The sequence below is a fragment of the Mauremys mutica genome, chromosome 4, assembly GCF_020497125.1.
Source record: "Mauremys mutica isolate MM-2020 ecotype Southern chromosome 4, ASM2049712v1, whole genome shotgun sequence".
Taxonomy (NCBI): domain Eukaryota; kingdom Metazoa; phylum Chordata; order Testudines; family Geoemydidae; genus Mauremys; species Mauremys mutica.
The window spans coordinates 31092736-31110396 of record NC_059075.1 but is presented as its reverse complement, the minus strand read 5'-3'; the positions used below and the strand labels follow the sequence as shown (position 1 = coordinate 31110396).

General features: G+C 43.7%; 1 protein-coding gene across 2 annotated transcripts in view; it reads right to left on the bottom strand.

The window, feature by feature from the left end:
* GPR68 (G protein-coupled receptor 68) overlaps nt 1-14126 on the bottom strand; it is a 29756-nt gene extending 15630 nt beyond the window's left edge. The window contains exon 1 of one of the 2 annotated variants that reach the window (XM_045014149.1): nt 14004-14126. The gene's annotated coding sequence lies outside the window, so the exon portion shown is untranslated. The remainder of the gene's footprint in view (nt 1-14003) is intronic. The other variant, XM_045014150.1, reaches the window with a different exon arrangement.
* Nucleotides 14127-17661: the final 3535 nt, after the last annotated feature.

Sequence of the window (17661 nt, the reverse complement as noted above, 5' to 3'; positions counted from 1 at the left end):
CAGCAATATTTTTTAAAACCTCATATAAACAATTGATGAATTATTCTACGTACAATTTTCCTGGAATACAGACACATAATTACTCATTGCATTGGCTAAACTTCTTCACTCATCACTCTCTTGATTTCATGTTAGGAAGTCAACAAGTGGCAAAAACTTTCTTAATTAAATCCTTCAAATGTTTGAAACATGTCTGTGTCCTTAAGTATTTAATTACTGAAATTGATAGTTTCAGATGCCACCTGTGTTCTAATTTTTGTAAATTCAGGACTAATGACCATAAATATGTTGGCACGTACCTGTTAAATGGATTTGGGTATCAGTTTTTAATAGGAAATTTCCTTTTTTCCTCAGAGGGAATTTAGTGTTTATTAACTGTGCTGGATTGGACACGTTTTCTACATGGAAAAAAGTGCTATAATATTCCACAGAAATGGTTTACACCACTGTAATTACTGATGTGCTTTAGGTGAGTACTCTAGAATACTGCAATTCATTAACTGACATAACATTTCTTCATTTCTCTTTTGGTAATGAATCCCATCCAATAGACTTTCATCCCATCCTATCCAATAATATAGATAATTTAGTCTAATACTATACTACTGTGACACAGAGACTCCTTCGCAAAGGGTCCCCTGTTCTTTGCAAACAACTCTTACCTCAGACCTGACAAACTCACTATGCCAAACACAGGTTTTACAGGATCTTTACCCATAAAGAGTAACATGCAAGGTATCTACCGAAAGCTTGTAACTTGTCGAGATTCATAATATTGAGAGATGTATGTATGTGTAATATTTAAGGAATAATGTATTTATATTGAAAGTACGCTTTATGGACTTGGAGTAGAAATTAGTTACCAAGATATTGTGTGTCTTGATGATGTCCCATCAGGCAAGGTGGAGTTGTAACCTTGCCCTGTTTGGCCAATGATGCACTGCAAGGCTCAGTTGTTTAACGTTGTTTGTACAATACTAAGACTTTGAACAGGAAACCATCAGAGGCAACTATAAACAATCAAAACCCCAATGGTTAAAAAAAAAAAAGTTTTACAATAAGACAGAGGTTCACCCTATGAGTAGAAACAAAGGGCTGTTTTCAGTATAACACAGAGGGAGAAGTACTGTCTATCCATTCACTGAGGAAACCCCTTGTGGAGTGGGGCTGCTTTCATGAACGTTTGGATCTTGGTTCTTGGGAAACCAGCCAGTTCTGCAACAGACTGAACTTTGGGGTGGGGAGGAAGGGAAATCTACTTTATGAGATAGGAAAGGTAACCATTCATAAATGTAGACCCAGGTTTGTGTTTTATGATTTTGTTTTGCATTGTAGCCACTTGTTTTCATCAGTCTCTGATTTCTAGTTAAATCATTATTCTTTCTTCAATAAAATTATTTTTGTTTTATCAGAAGTGCTCACAAGTGCTGTGTGGTTTACAGGAGCTGTGGTGTGAGGTAAAACTTGTGCTCTGTGGTACACTGCACCTTTGGGCGCAGAGGAGCTGGAATTTCTCTGAGTAGCTAAAACAATGAGGAGTCCTTGTGGCACCTTAGAGACTAACACATTTATTTGGGCATAAGCTTTTATAGGCTAAGGGTTTTAGCCCACAAAAGCTTATGCCCAAATAAATTTGTTAGTTTCTAAGGTGCCACAAGTACTCCTCGTTGTTTTTGCTGATACAGACTAACATGGCTACCACTCTGAAACCTGTGAGTAGCTAGTGTCAGGGGATAGATATCTCAGGGGAACGATTGAAAGGGACTCAGGGACTGGGTGCATCTACTGTTAACCTGCAAGGTGATGTTAGGCCTGACATAACCCAGAGGAAAGTGATTGAATGGCTGAAAGACTGACAATGTCAGGGAGCCAACACTCAGCTACCACAAGGAAGACTCCCTCTTGTTGGCAGCAGTGGGTGCCCTGAGAACTGTCACAACCACATATTACCATCCTATCTGATCCAGTCCCAGGCCTACCCACCCAAGAACGTACATGCCCATCCTATTCCATCAAATCCACTATTATCCAACACCTAATCATACTGTCCTCTTTGATATCTTTCAGTACCAGATCACCTAGTACCATCCAATGCCTTCTCTAGAATACTGCTGGTATATTGTTCATTTGTTTGATTTAATAAGTGCTGGAAACTAATATTCTCTATTTATCCATAGCATAGGTACAGTATGGGGGGCAGCAATAAAGTCCAGTTTCCCCATTGGTATTCCTAATAATTTCTGTTTCTGGTGCCATTTATACCTTGGCCTCACTGCTGAAGATGCCACTGAGGATGACAATGATTGGGTAGGAGCATAAGAGCAGCACCACTTGTTTCACAGAGTCTACCCATCACTTTCATTCACTCAAACCTTAACCAGATTGGAATCAGTGACAGGATAATAAAATATTATCTATTTCACCACCAATCCCATCAAGCCCAGGAGCTATTTGTTTGAGAATCCCTAGCGGTGGAGTTGGCACCTCTATTTCTCCACTAGAAGTTGAATTTGCTGGCTTTCCGTATGTTGCTCTAGGCTCATAGTTTTGGTCAAACATTTGCTTAACTGGGAACTTGACAATTTTTCCTCCCACCATGGGTTAAAGCGCTTGACATATTGATACCAAATATGAACAAAGCAGGCAGTGTGTATTACATTAGAAAATACATAAAAATTAAATCCTTGTCATTCTAAGTTTTGTTCTAGTGCTGTCTGGCTTCCCACAGGTAGCAATATAATAGAATCATAGGACTGGAAGCAACCTAAATAGGTCATCTAGTCCAGTTTCCTGGACTGAAGGCAGGACTAAATAATAGCTAGAAAATTCCTGACAAATGTTTGGAGGTTTTTAAGAACAGGTTAGACAATGACAGAGACTCCACAACCTCCCTAGACAATTTGTTCCAGTTCTTTACTACCCTGACAGGAAATTTTTCTAACATCTAACTTAAAACTCCCTTGCTGCAATTTAAGCCCTTTGCTTCTTGTCCTATCCTCAGAGGTTAACAAGAACAATTTTTTACCCTCCTCCTTGTAACAGCCTTTTACATACTTGAAAACTGTAATCATTTCCCACCTTGGTCTGCTCTTCTCCAGACTAAACAAACCCAATTTTTTCATTCTTCCCTCATAGGTCATGTTTTCTAGACATTTAATCATTTTTGTTGCTCTCCTCTGGATTTTCTCCAATTTGGCCACATCTTTCCTGAAACGTGGCACCCGGAACTGGACACAATAGTCTAGCTGAGGCCTTATCAGTGCAGAGTAGAGTGTCTTGCTTACAACACTCCTGCTAATACATTCCAGAATTATGTTCGCTTCTCTTTGCAACAGTGTTACACTGTTAACTCATATTTAGCTTGTGATCCATTATAATCCCCAAATCCCTATTCGTAGTACTCCTTCCTAAGCAGTCATTTCCCATTTTGTATGTGTGCAACTGACTGTGCCTTCCTAAATGGAGTACTTTGCATTTGTCCTCATTGAATTTCATTCTATTTACTTCAGACCATTTCTCCAGATCATTTTGAATTTTAATCCTCCAAAGCACCTACAGCTTGTTCCAGCTTGGTATCATCTGCAACCTTTATAAGTGTACTCTCTATGCCATTATCTAAATCATGGATGATTTTGAACAGAATCGGACCCAGAACTGGTTCCTGCAGGACCCCCACTCATTATGCCCTTCCAGCTTGACTGTGAAGCACTGATAACTATTCTCTGGGAATGATTTTCCAACCAGTTCAGCACCCACCTTATAGTAGCTCTATCTAGGCTAGCTTGTTTATGAGCAATAAGGGGTCCTAGCACATGTAAATAAGATGGGCAGGAAGATAATACAGTTCAGCCCATGTGTGAAGGATCATCATAGTTTTATCCATTGTCACTACTTAGGAGTACCCTCTTGTGGCAGGCTGTGGCATGACCGACACACCTGCTTCAGTCTCCTTCCTTTGCACTCCCCAGCAGTAGTTCAAACAGGCTTTCGGAGTATAAATAGCCCTTGTAGAGTTATTTTATGACAGAATAAAGCCCTATTTACATATATCATAAGCCAAGACCCATAACGATAATCCATATGGTTCTGGTATCCCTCATAATGCCCCAGTTCTCCAGTACCTTTCAGCATGCCTCACCATAGCCCCTCTAACTAGCAAGTTTCTTCAACCTGTTTCAGTCTCAGGTTTCATTTTAGCTCTTGCCTGGAGATATCAGAAGGCTCACAACCTCCATCATTTCCCAGCTTTTAGCCCTCTCCAGCCCTCTGGCTTCAGCTCTCTATCACCAAAAGCCAGCAGGCATCTCCATTGCTATAAACCTTCAGCTCTCGCCTGCCTTCTATGGCTGAGGATATTTGGCTCAGGAAAGACAAGCAAGTTCTCCCCGCCGCTGATTTCCTAGCCCTCAGCCCTTTCCAGCCTCCTGGCACTAGCTCTGACTCAGGAAGTCCCATCCCACTGGCTTCCTGATAATTCCTCCCTCTTTCCAGAGAGAGCCTGCAGAGAGCTATCTACAGCTTTCCCCCAAAGACCTTCTCCGCCAGTCTCCTGACTCTCATCAGGTCCCTCATGGATCTTTTATAGCCCCTCCCTCCCCCATACTCCCCCCCCTCAATTGGCTAAAGTCAGAGCACCAGTTCTGGCACAGGGGCATTAACTGTAGCCAGCGATCCTGTGACACCACTGCTTTGCTTTTTATTGTGTAGCGAGGGCTGAACAACTTGAACTGCAGAGGTGTTGAGAGTTCCTCATGCTAGTGCTAACCACAGGGACAGAGTGAAAAGGAGCCTAGAGATTCCTCCTGGAATTCCCTATTCCTGGCATAGCAAAGTTCACACACCTTTTTTAAATTATTTTTTAAATTTGTATTTATTTATTTCCGTAAGGGTTTGGCCCAGAGCCTTGTGAAAGACAACCCACGTCAGTCTCTTCTCCCTGCTGCTCTTAAAGTCACACAAATATTCAGGGCAAGCCTTTGGGTTCTTCACCAGTCTGGCATCGAACAAAGAGGGGTCTGAGCCTTCAAATCATCACCTGACTAGTTCTCACCCATGTGATTCATCTGATTGATGTGAGCAGAACTACCTCTATGAATTAGGGATTTGGAATCAAGCCCATGGCTGGTATTATACTTATTAACTGCCAAAATCCAAATCCCAACACCTCCACCCCTCAAAAGAACAAAATCCCTGGAAACCAAACCACCATGCTCTATGAACGGAAAGCCAGGCAAATACGCAGTTATCCTGCCATCATCAAACAATGCCTGAAATCCCCCTTTAAAATGACAAATACCAGAAATTCTAAGTCTGTTTTTGCATTACCAGTCACAAGCCATGTAGAACACAGTGAGACATAGAAAATCCCAGCTAAGGGACAAGTGTTCCACATGCCCATATACATGGTGTTGGTAAAGGTGTGCTGTAGGCACAGGACTGGGGACCAGGAATGCCTGTGTTCTAAATTGACTCTGACATAGAATATTCTCTATAGCCCTGGGCAAATCACCTAATCTCTCTGGGTTTTTCCCCAGCTGTAAAATGGGAATTATTGTAGCCCCTTCTTCTGTCCCAGTCAGACACCAGCACTGTTCTCCTGCTAAGCAGCTCTTTAGGCCTTGTAGGTCAGCTTTCCAGTGAAGGGGGAATCAATGATGTAGAGTCTGGGTATATTCTAAGTGCAGCTTGCTTTATTTACATATATACACCAGCTCTGGAATGGGGGATAAGGTGTGAAACAGCATGCAACACTCTCTACTTTCAGGGATCTCAGCCCAACACTAATTCCTTAGTTTCCAGAGAGAAACTCTGCTCAGGAATTGACTAAAAATAGACCAGGGCACAGATAAGGTGCCCAGACAGCAAGTGTGAAAAATCGGGACAGGGAAGGGGGGGGGTAATAGGCACCTATAAAAGACAAAGCCCCAAATATCAGGACTAGCCCTATAAAATCGGGACATCTGGTCACCCTAGGCAACTCTTCTGCAGCTTACACAGCTCCCGCTCCAAGGGCCACTGACTCTACACAGAACCTTGCATTACCACAACCAAAGTCAACACAGCATGCTTCCTAAGGGTATGTCTACACTACGGGATTATTCCGATTTTACATAAACCGGTTTTGTAAAACAGATTGTATAAAGTCCATGCTGGAGCTCTTTTTGGATTTGGGACTGCATCGCCACCCGTGCTGATCAGAGCTCCACTCTGGGCAAACAGAAAATGAAATTCAAAGGTTCGCGGAGCTTTTCCTATCTACCTGGCCAGTGCATCCGAGTTCAGATTGCTTTCCAGAGCGGTCACAATGGTGCACTGTGGGATATCACCCGGAGGCCAATACCGTTGATTTGCGGCCACACTAACCCTAATCCAACATGGCAATACCGATTTCAGCGCTACTCCTCTCGTCGGGGAGGAGTACAGAAATCGGTTTAAAGAGCCCTTTATATCGATATAAAGGGCCTCGTTGTGTGGACGGGTGCAGGGTTAAATCGGTTTAATGCTGCTAAATTTGGTTTAAACGTGTAGTGTAGATCAGGACTAAGACTGAACATTTGTTCACACAATAAGAAAATGAACTTGGAACAGTGCTGCCTAGTGGTACATATCAAAATATTGCAGGCCCTACCTGTCAGTGGCACAGCTAGCTCCCAGCCTGGTCACTAGGTAACCTAGCAAGCTCAGCTGGGCCCAATGAGCTCCCTCCAAACAATTGATCTCCCTGATTGCTGGCTGCCCTGCTCAGTCTGCAACTTCGGCCTTACAGCAGCTAGTCAGTGTGTATCATGCCCACAGATGCACTTACCCTGCTCTAACTTCTGCTTCCTGCTCCAGCCTGTTTACAATCCTTGCTCCAAGCCTTATTTCCTGCTTCATTCTGGTTTCTGACTGCTGGCTCCTCATCTTGGCTACATCCAGTGATGAGCTGCCAAAATCTTAACAACCGGTTCCCTATAAAAAGTTCTGATTTTGGGGGGAGGGGAGGAGCGGGGGAGGGGCCGGGGGAGAGATACTCATGGGGATGGGGGCCCCTGCAGGGCCTGGGCCAATTGCCCCACTTGCCCCCTCCCCTCTAGCCAGCCCTGGAGCTTGCAGCAGCCCCCCCACACACACACACCTTGCCAGGCCACTCAAAAAGCAGCAGCAGGATGACTCCAGAGCTCAGCTGAGCTGCCCAGCTGGTGCCGGTGGCTGGCCATGCTGCAGCTGGGGGGAAGCGGGGGAAGGGCCGGGGGAGCCTCAGCCTCCCCAGCTGGGAATCCTGGGAGCAACAGAATGGTCCGGCCCACTGACCAGAGTTCTTTGCCCACCCCCTGGCCCTTTAACAACCGGTTCTCCATGGAGGTCTAATTTTAGCAACCGGTTCTTGAGAACCTGTGGGAACCTGCTCCAGCTCACCACTGGCTACATCCCTGACTATGACTCCGGTTTACTCGTTGGCTTAGGCTTTGGCTTCTGACTCTGGTTCTGACCTTCTGCTTGGAGACTAGTGTTTTGCCTTGGACAGGTGCCTGATCTCTGGATCTACACTTGTCATTACCTGAACTGCCACCAAAATCGCCAGGCCATGTCCTGCTCCACCTGCTAGGTAGCCTGCCTATGCCCTGGCAGCTTATACTACCTCACATCACTGCATTTATTTTAATTCACAGGGCACAGTTCATCACAGGAAATTAGTCTGCTGAATTAGAGGGCCTCAGAGAGCACACCCTAGACATTTAAAAAAAATTACCCATTCTTTTGCACCGTTTGTGTTTCTGGCTTACACTGAATTACTATGTTTTGTTTTATTTTGATACTCTTTGCATTGGCTCCTAATTAAAACATTATAAGTTGATCCTTTAGTATCAGCACACAAAGGTGGCTTCACGCAGCGCTGCCTCATCATGGATTATGGAGTAACTCATCCAGAGACCTTTGTATTGGTTAGTTTCCATGAGAGTGTTAACACTGGAGTTCAAATGACAAATGCCTTTTTGAAGAGTTCCCTAAGTGGTCTATTTAAGAGTTCGTCTTCATTGTTAAGTGTTATTATTGTCTCTCAGAGTTGGATTCATTTTATAATTCTAAGATTATCATCAAATGTAGCCTTAAGATGTATTTGCATCATTAATCTTAGCTCTTAATATTGCTTATTTAAAAACTCGAAACCTTGTTTATCATGAACAACAGTGTGTTTTTAATTTCTTCCAAAAGGCTAATTCACAGTAAATTTATGGGAATATTGTATATACTGTTTGTATGCACAGTGTACATTGAGTGTGAATTTATATACTTCTGGGGTGGCTAACATACACCCCACCGTCACCTTCACATTTAATACAGAGATGAGGATTATGGAAAGTGCAGAGCCCAGCATGAAATGCTCTCTTTGAATCCAAGTAGCCTGGCCACTTAAGTTAAGAGGGAAGACCATAGGATGACAAGGGCAGCAGGCTTGTATAATTTTTGGTGGTGCCCAAAATGGGTCCAAGTCCCCCTCTCTGAAATTATCAGAGCAACAAGTTCACAAATAGTCTTTACAGTTGAATTCTATTTTAATTAGATGGAATATTTGGATTAAAAGATTTAAGACCCCAGTGTTCAGAAGTTTTGAGATGTTCAGGTCATGGGTTTTGGTGTGGCCCATGTACTGGGATAAGGGTCCAGCTGTAAAATGTGGAGACCAGTGTGAATTCCAAATCCCATTATTTTGGGGCATTCAGATGAGGGATTCTGGTTTGGGCCCATCTATAGTCATAAAGGGTCAATTTAAGCAACCTTCCTTGTAATACCATAGTTATGTCTGATTGTGACACGCAGAAGCATAAAGCAGTTAACTCCCCAAATTAGGTATGTGCATAGAAGCTAAATCACTATCCTGCACGGGCAGAGTGAGTTCTGCTAGATGGGATCTTTCCATGACATAAGGATGATGGGAACACTTCCCAATTATTTCCCTGAAATAACATATTCTAATTCTATTTGTTACTAATGTGGTTAAAACTGTACTATAGATCTCAAAATCTTGTGCCAAAAAATCCCAAACCAAAGCCAAAAATCTTGATAAATTGCATCTCTCTGATTATGTTTACATTTCCCTCCTTCTGGTGTTGTCCGTTTTTGCTACATAATACAGTCTGTGATTGTAGCAGATGATTTAAAGACTTCACACTACAGAGAATCTAAAATTTGAGGACTTCATTAACTCAGCCAGAGATTATGGGCCTACTACAGGAGTGAGTGGGTGAGGTTCTGTGGCCTGCAATATGCAGAAGGTCAGAGTAGATGATCATGATGGTCCCTTCTGGTCTGAACGTCTATGCATCTGTTAGAATATTTTTTATTTTTGTAACGCTCCCATTTCAGTTTCTTCTCTTCCTCTCTCCTGATAGCTAAAACCACATCTTTAAAACTAGATTAGCACTACTTTAGAGCTCAGCCAGCAATAAACAAGCTCCAGAACAAGGGAGCATGAAGGTTTGTAGATAGGCAACTACAATAGTGATGTTTAAAATTTATAGACTGGAATTATCTCAGCAGCAACAGCTATATGTGGCAATTGATGAGTAGGAGAATGTCACGAGTGCATTTGTCATGGGGGGACTGTAACAGAAGCATAGTACAGTGCACCCTCGGTTACTTACAGACTAGATCAGATCTGCCATTCTTCCAGCCCTTAGTATGGTTAACGCTTTCCACATACCAATATCAGATTCAACCTCCAGTCCAAACCAGTTTACGGACAAATTTGCTGTCCCTGAGTGGCTCAGCCACTACTCCCGATGACATTATGTCATTAGCCATGACAGGCTGCGGGAACATTCTGCATGCATCAAGGTAAACTTCTTATCAGTCTCCCCCTACTGCAGGAATAAGATGGGAACAGAATTTGTAAAAGAATATTACTGTGTCTTGTTCCTCAGGCAGATTATCTACAGATTTCTGATGACGTGCCAAAATGTTAACTCACAAAGCTCAAGAACATAGCTTCTGATGGGAAATTACGATGGAGCTAGCCTTGCTTGACACACTCCCCAAGAGCATAAACTACAGAGCTGATTCTTAGCTGCTAATTACCGATACTATTACTTGTAGGTGACTGCCCAGTTTTGCTTTAGTCAGTGCGGCCGCTCTGCATCTTTTCAAACCCAAAGGTCAATTTCCCATCAGACTGTCTGACAGACGCTCTGCAAATGATTCGGCTGGGAGAACAAGCTGCAGTAAGAACCACTCAAAGGGAGCTTTATAGAAAAAAGCAAACTTCTTGGAGAAAACATAAAGCTAATTGTAAGATAATCAGACTAATTAGGTGGACTCCTGCTATGTCCAAAGTTCTGTGTCTAAATAGTTCTCCATTTAAAAAAAGGTAACAAAAATGTGTAAAATGTTGAGTTGATAGGTCCCAGGACTGAAATTCTCCAGGTCCAACAGCCATGCCACAGGTCCAGCAACAGTCAGTGTCAGTGAAGCTTTCCCACAATACACCTGCCCTTTGAATGCACCTCAGCTGTGACCTGGAGAAATTGCTTGTGAGTGGTGATGAGAGAATCCTTCTCTCCACAGCACACTGTGTCCTGGGTCTCTGTGCTGAAGGGTGCCAACAGAAGTCAGATAAGCTAAGGTCAGAAATTGAAGAAACAACTGACGATTATGGGTTGAAATTAGGGTTGCCAGCTGTCTGGTTTTCAGCCGGAACACCTGGTTGAAAAGGGACCCTGGCGGCTCTGGGCAGCACCATTGACTGGGCTGCTAAAAGTCTGGTCAGCGGTGCAGTGGGGCTAAGGCAGGCTCCCTGCCTGGATCTGTATAGCTCCCAGGAAGTGGCCAGCATGTCCCCCAGACTCAGAGGCAGCCATGGGGGCTCCACGTGCTGCCCCTGCCCTGAACGCCTGCTCCGCTGCTTCCATTGGCCAGGAACCACAGCCAATGGGAACTGCAAGGGCAGCGCCTGCAGGCAGGGGCAGTGTGCAGAGCCTTCATGGCTGCCCCTCCACCTAGGAGCTGAAGGGATGTACCCTGAGCCTCAACCCACAACCAAACTCCTTCCCGAAGCCTTCACCCCAACACTCTGCCCCAGCCTGGAGCCTCCTCCCATACACAAATCCCTCATCCCTGGCCGCACCCCAGATCCTGCACCCCCAGCTGGAGCCCTCACCTTCTCCCACACCTCAACCCCCTGCCCCAGCCCAATGAAAATCAGCAAGTGAGGGTGGGGGGAAAACGGGGAGACAAGAGGAGGGTATTGGACTGAGCGGGGGTGGGTTATCGGGGAAGGGGTTGAGGCAAGGGTGTTGTTTTCTGTGATTAGAAAGTTTGCAACCCTCGTTCAAATGGCTGGTCCAAAATTAAAAAAAAAAAAAAAAAGATTCTTGTAGCCTGAAGTCAATGAGTAAAAAGGTGAAAGGCCTTTGAGCCTTTCCTTATACAAGGATAAGCAGTTCCCACATCCCAAATGTAGGAAGTACATTACTCTCTTGGCCCACTCTACTTCATGTAATCCCAACAGATGGACAGATTCACCCCTCACTGAGCTGAGCACCATCCTCCCCGCAACTGGGATTCCTGGTAATTTTGTCAGTCATCTGGGCTAGCTTCTCTGCTCAGAGTAAAGGCTTTAATGCTCCTACTGCCAGTTACAAGGTGGGGTCAATACAGCCCCCATTTGTTAGGGCCAGGGGCAGCTCTAGGTATTTTGCTGCCCCAAGCACTGCAGGTAGGCTGCCTTCGGCAGCTTGCCTGCGGGAGGTCCCCGGTCCCGTGGATTCGGCGGCAGCCTGCGGGAGGTCCGCCGAAGCTGCGGGACCAGCGGACCCTCCGCAGACATGCTGCTGAAGGCAACCTGCCTGACGCCCTCGCGGCGACCGGCAGAGCGCCCCCCGTGGCTTGCCGCCCCAGGCACGCGCTTAGCATGCTGGTGCCTGGAGCCGCCCCTGCTTAGGGTCAAGCCAAGAGCGGCTGGTGTGCACTGGTCAGTTACCAAGTTGTGGTCAAAGGATGTGTAGTGGAGTTGGGATCTACCTGGGTCAGGATGCCAGGAAGTCAGGGTCATGCATCAGGTGACAGACAGGAAGCAAGTAGTGGAGTCAGGGACAAATCAGGGTCAGGAGCTGGAATCTGGGGTTCACAGTAAGGCAAAGTCTGGAGCAGAAGCAAGCAGGTAGTCTGCATTGTTGCTCAGACAGCTCTCCATGCTGGCTTCCTGGTATATACACCAGCATGAGTTAATCAGTGGACTGCAGGGAGGACACCACTCAGGCCCCACTGAGTAGTACTTCCTGCAGTGTCTAGCTTCATGAGGTCTTCCGGTGGAACCCCAGCCTGAGCTCCCAATGGCAATGCAGAAGCATTGATGGCCCAGAACCTCTGTGGTCCCAGGTTTTAGTCCTGCAGGGTCTAACACTAGCATAGGCACCAGTTTAAATTAAAATAGCCAGGCTACCACTTCTCTTTTCACCTGAAACGGATGTTTAACACTGCAATACCATATTATAACATTATTGTGTCCCAACATCATGCTTCACCACCACATGTAGTCAACTCATGGTCAGACTCCAGTGAAGAATGTTCCATCATTGCATCACAACATGATTCACAGGCCCTGGAAAGACTCCCAAGCAATGACTGAAACGTAGGGAATATACTTCACACTATATCACTTTATTTACTATTTGACAGAGCTACATGCCTTACAGTACAGAAAAGATGACGCGACACCTCCCACTCTCATCCCCCGCCTTCCATGAAGAGTTTACAAATTAGTTACAGGCAGTGACACAATGAGCGGGACAACAGCACAATCAGGAAGATGGGGGCGAAGGAAGGGCTGGTTACAAATTAAAATTACATGTGCAGCAAAGGCGTGTGTACAGCATGCAATACATTTTATATAAATAAGTGTCTGACTCACTTCTTGCGGGTGTTGTGGCCTGAAGGAGACATCTGAATGAGGAGGGGAAAGTGGTCTAGTAGGCTGGGAAGGACATTTTTAGTGAAATGTGGTAAAAGACACTGAGATCGCTTATGAATATATAATTAAGATGGTCACGAAATTCTTAGAATTACACTATGTTGTGAGCTGGTGTCTGGCCATTTCTCCCAGGCCTGTTGAAAAGTCTCTTTTTTTAGATTACTAGTTAATAGCTGTACATGGAAATCGCTGAGTAAGTGCTGAATATTTTCTTCTTTAATTCGATATATGCATTTACAGCCTCCACAAAACCAGTCCTTCAGTGATTTGTTCAAAAGAAGTGTCAGAAATCTGAGGAAATTCTCAGCAGCACAAGCACCTACAACGACGAAACTTTATGCTGTTCAGTAGCAAATCAGCATGTTTTCTGGTGGAAGGATTTCAGTACAAAGCCTTCCAATGTCAAGTTTCCCCAAGGGTCACCATAAATAATAGGGAGAAAAATTGTTTACAGATGAGGAAAATATTTAGATTGGGTCCTTCTGAGTGATCAGTTACACAGGTAAACCCTACAGCAGTACACAGAATACATATCTAGCCAGGTGCTTGGTTGGCAGTTTCCCTCTGGATTGCCCTCGACAAATCACTTGTTAATCAGTTCAAACTTGCTTACATTGGTACCTTCATATTGACATGCTTTGGAAGTGCCTTAAAAGAGTCAGTCCATCTGTCTCTGTGCCAGTCCATCTGCAAACATGAAATCATTTCCAGTCCGTTCTAATCATTCCATTTCACCACTGTATCTTCAACACTTAACTTCCCCTTTATCTAAACAGAACTCATCTATGTTCTGCCAAAGAACCTCTGTCCAAAGCACTTACACTACGGCGAACTGGCTCTTTGGAGATCAAGGAAGTTATTTTAAAGGTGTGCTTTTCTATGCACATTTCTTTGCTCAAGTTCCTGGATTCTTTGTTTTGCTTCTGCTTTTAACACTTCAGCAGAAACTGATGCCCCATTGCCTGTCCACCAGGTCCCTGACCCTGAACAGTGCAGATCAGTGCTGAAAAACTTCATGTGTGTTAAAAAAACATAGAATAAAACAGAGACTCACTTGAGAGCAGGGGATCCCTGGGGAGCGCTGGGATATAAGGAAATTCACTGAGGTGTGGCAGCACAGATCTTCTGTCTTCCCAGCTCCTGACTCCGGCTGGCTGGCTTAGCTGACCTCCGCCCCACTCCGAGCAAGGCAGTGAGTGAGAGAGTCTGGAGGAGGATGGGGGAGGAGATTGTGCTTCAGTTCCTGCTGCTCTTGCTGGTACCACTGCAGAGGAGTGAGACTATCAGTTCCCTCCTGCCTCACTCACTCAGAGGACACGAAACCAAAACCACATACTGAGGTGTACAAATCACAACTAGAAAATAACCACACAGCCTTATGCTCTACAATATGCACAACTGTTCAAACCTACACAAACACATCGGTGGTCACAGACATAAGCAAGTCTAGCATATATACACAAATCCTAGACACAGGGACCAAACACACACAGCCCAGATATCGCTGTGTGTAGTATGTCTGGATACACAATGTGCACACCTACATGACACACACAAAGCATACAGTTTTATTTGTATGGCAGTGGCTCCTAGAGGCCTCATATGAGATCAAGGTCTCATCATGCTAGGTCAGTGGTTCCCAAACGGGGGGTTCACGAAATGTTACAGGGGGTTCTCAGGAAAAAATTCCCTAATGGCAGACAGAGCTATTCCTAGGGACCCCGGGTGCATGGGACCAGCAGCTCGGAGCCCCTGGACTTCCAAGAACTAAGCAGATCAAAGCAAGCATCTCTATCACACTGAGGAGATTTAAACTTCAAGACCCCTTATAGGAAATGGAAAGGGAGGTGGATATTTTTTGCTGTTTTTAAAATTAAATAGGCAGCTAGTATTTTTTTTTAAATTATTATGAAGAACAAGTTTAAGCTTTGTTGTAACGTGTGTTGTTTATCTGAACTGCTCAAGACCTGAATGCTTGTGTAGGAGGAACTCTTTGAGTTGGCTTCTTAGATATCTTTATGCTGTTTCACATCTGATACTTCTTGATGAAACATAGGAGCCTTGTCTTATAACAGGCTTATTCAAAGTGATACAAGCTACAAAAGTGAGATTTTGGAAGAGTGTTGCAGTTTTTATAATGTAATAAAAATAGTGTAATGATAAACAATTAATAGTGTGTAATAAGCATGTCATAAAAACAAATTTTATATTTCCAAGATCACTGCTTTTATAATTTATACTCAGGTAAAAGAGAAAATCCCTGGCAATATTCATTTTTAGGAGGAGGTTCATGAGACTTGACATTCTGGTGAAAGGGGTTCACAGGGTTGTTAAAGTTTGGGAACCACTGTGCTAGATACAGAAACATTATTTACATAAACATAATGAAAGACAGTCCATGTGAGATTTTGCAGGGACCGGAACCTGCGTCTGTGGGTTGCTCAACGCTTCCACCCCACAGCTGTGATGAGGCCATATGCCTTATCACATAGACCTTGAGGAGATGAGCACCACAGGAAGTTCCCCTCAGAAGGCCAGACTGATAACTGCACTCATGGCCACTGATTGGTCCAGGCACTCTGTTTGAGCCCAGGAGTTGTTTCAGGAAGTGTCCATGCAAGGTGACGGACTGAAAGTAGAGAGACGATCAAAAATAATATTGGTGAACAGAATCTCTTTTCTAGACCCCCAAGTCTGATGATTAAACCCCTGATTTCCAGAAGCACTGAACACTGGAGCTCTACCTGAAGTCAACAGGAGCTGTGGCTGATCAGTGTCTCTGGAAATCAGACTCTTGGACTCTGGACACATCATTCTCCATTAGAATCCACTGTAAAGGAATTATTTTTATACTTCATTCTCTGAAGCAGGCATCTTGGATGGAATTGTATCTCCACCTCTTGACCCCTCTCTCCCCCCCAAAAAAGAAAAAAAAAGAAACAGACCACAATAAAACCCAGCAAACCCAGCATAGTTGTGGTTGGTTTTTGTTCTGTCCATCCATTAAATACAACTCTTCTCAGTCCAGTTCATTGAGGTGGAAGCTGTACAGCTTGAGAGTAACTTGCCTCTGACTGTGTCTGTTGGCAAACATCCCGACAAGCTTTTAAAAGAAGAAAACGAAAACACATGTGAGCGTAGTTGCTGTAAAACACACAGCTCAGCTATGGGGATTCTGGAGAGTTTGGGAATTGTGTAAACAGAGGATTGGCTGAAATATAGGGCGACTCCTTTCAGGAGCACAGTTAATTCACAAGTGTCTAGAACAAACTCTACTGCCATTAACACACACACACATACCCTCTCCCTCCTCCCCACTTCACTGCACATTGGGACTCACTTAAAAAGAAAATATAATGAAAGTACTTATCGTCTTTTCTCTCTAATGAATTATTCAAAACTGAAATAACTCTTCTGTGCATGTGACAATATTTCTTTCCATTTTGCATTGGGAGACTGTTTTACTTTTGTGATGATTAATTATCCCCATTTGGTAGGGTAACATCTGGTAGGCAAGTGGCATAACCAAAAAATGTTGTGCTTAAAAAGGAACAGGGCTAAACTGATACTGTTAATGCCAGTTACTAATTACAGGGACATTGTCAATTAATTTAGACTTGACGTGGGAGAATACATCCAAAATTTGAATGGAAGTTTGCAAACACAATTTGGATGCTATTCATGACCCTTTTAATTTTTTCCATAAAATTTTTTGAGAGAGAGATTTGGGTTTTTTTTTATTATTCTTATTCATGTGGTGACATTCTCCTTTTCCACAAAGGCTATCTCCACAAGTGTTTATCTACATTTTTCCTACAGTTTGTGTTTCAATCATCCAATCAGAGAACAAACAGCCCAGTGGCTCAGATGACCAGTCACGCAATGACTAACATATGATCCAGGACATAACCAAAAGGAGCAGCTTTTACAGTGGCTGTAAAATAGCATAGCTCCTTGACAATTTACACCAGCTGAGGATCTACTCCAAAATTTCAATACAATGTTCCTTCAGCACACACTCATCTCTGCTCGAGCTCTGGCTAAGGGCAAATTTTGTTATGAAAAGCTGAGTAAAATCCTTTCAGACATGTGAGTCTTGTGAGGATGTGGGGACAAATCTCTTCCACTTTTAAAAAACATGCCCCCGAGAAATAACTCCCACACCAGCTGACTGCTGTAACAGCCTGTAAATGGTGCTCACTGAAGCATGTGGCTATGACAGTATTGTAAAAAGAAATTGATAGGATATTAATAAAGTTAAATGTAATAGAAAAAAATCAGTGATGAGAGGAATAAGAGGTTAAATGACAGAGCCTTAAAAATGATATAGAGAATGAAAATTGGCTGTTTCAATTTACTATAATCCAAGAACAAGAGTATGTACTGTGGGAAACACGATAAAGCACCTGGGGTAAAATCCTGGCTCCATTGAAGTCAATGGAAAAACTCTCAGTGGGGCCACAATTTCACTTCTCATCTTGACCAGCAGGGATGATAGTTTGAAAAATGATGATAAAAAAAATTAACAAATAGTTTTTCTGTAATGGTCATGGCATACGCAGAATACATGATGGTGTGGTGAGATATAAATGTGTTCACTGGCATTAATTTGGAATGATCTGCATAATTCATTCATGATTTTGTTTCTGGTGAATAACCTGTTCATCACAGAAATGCTGAAAAATCCCTTATACCACATCACCTCATCTCTT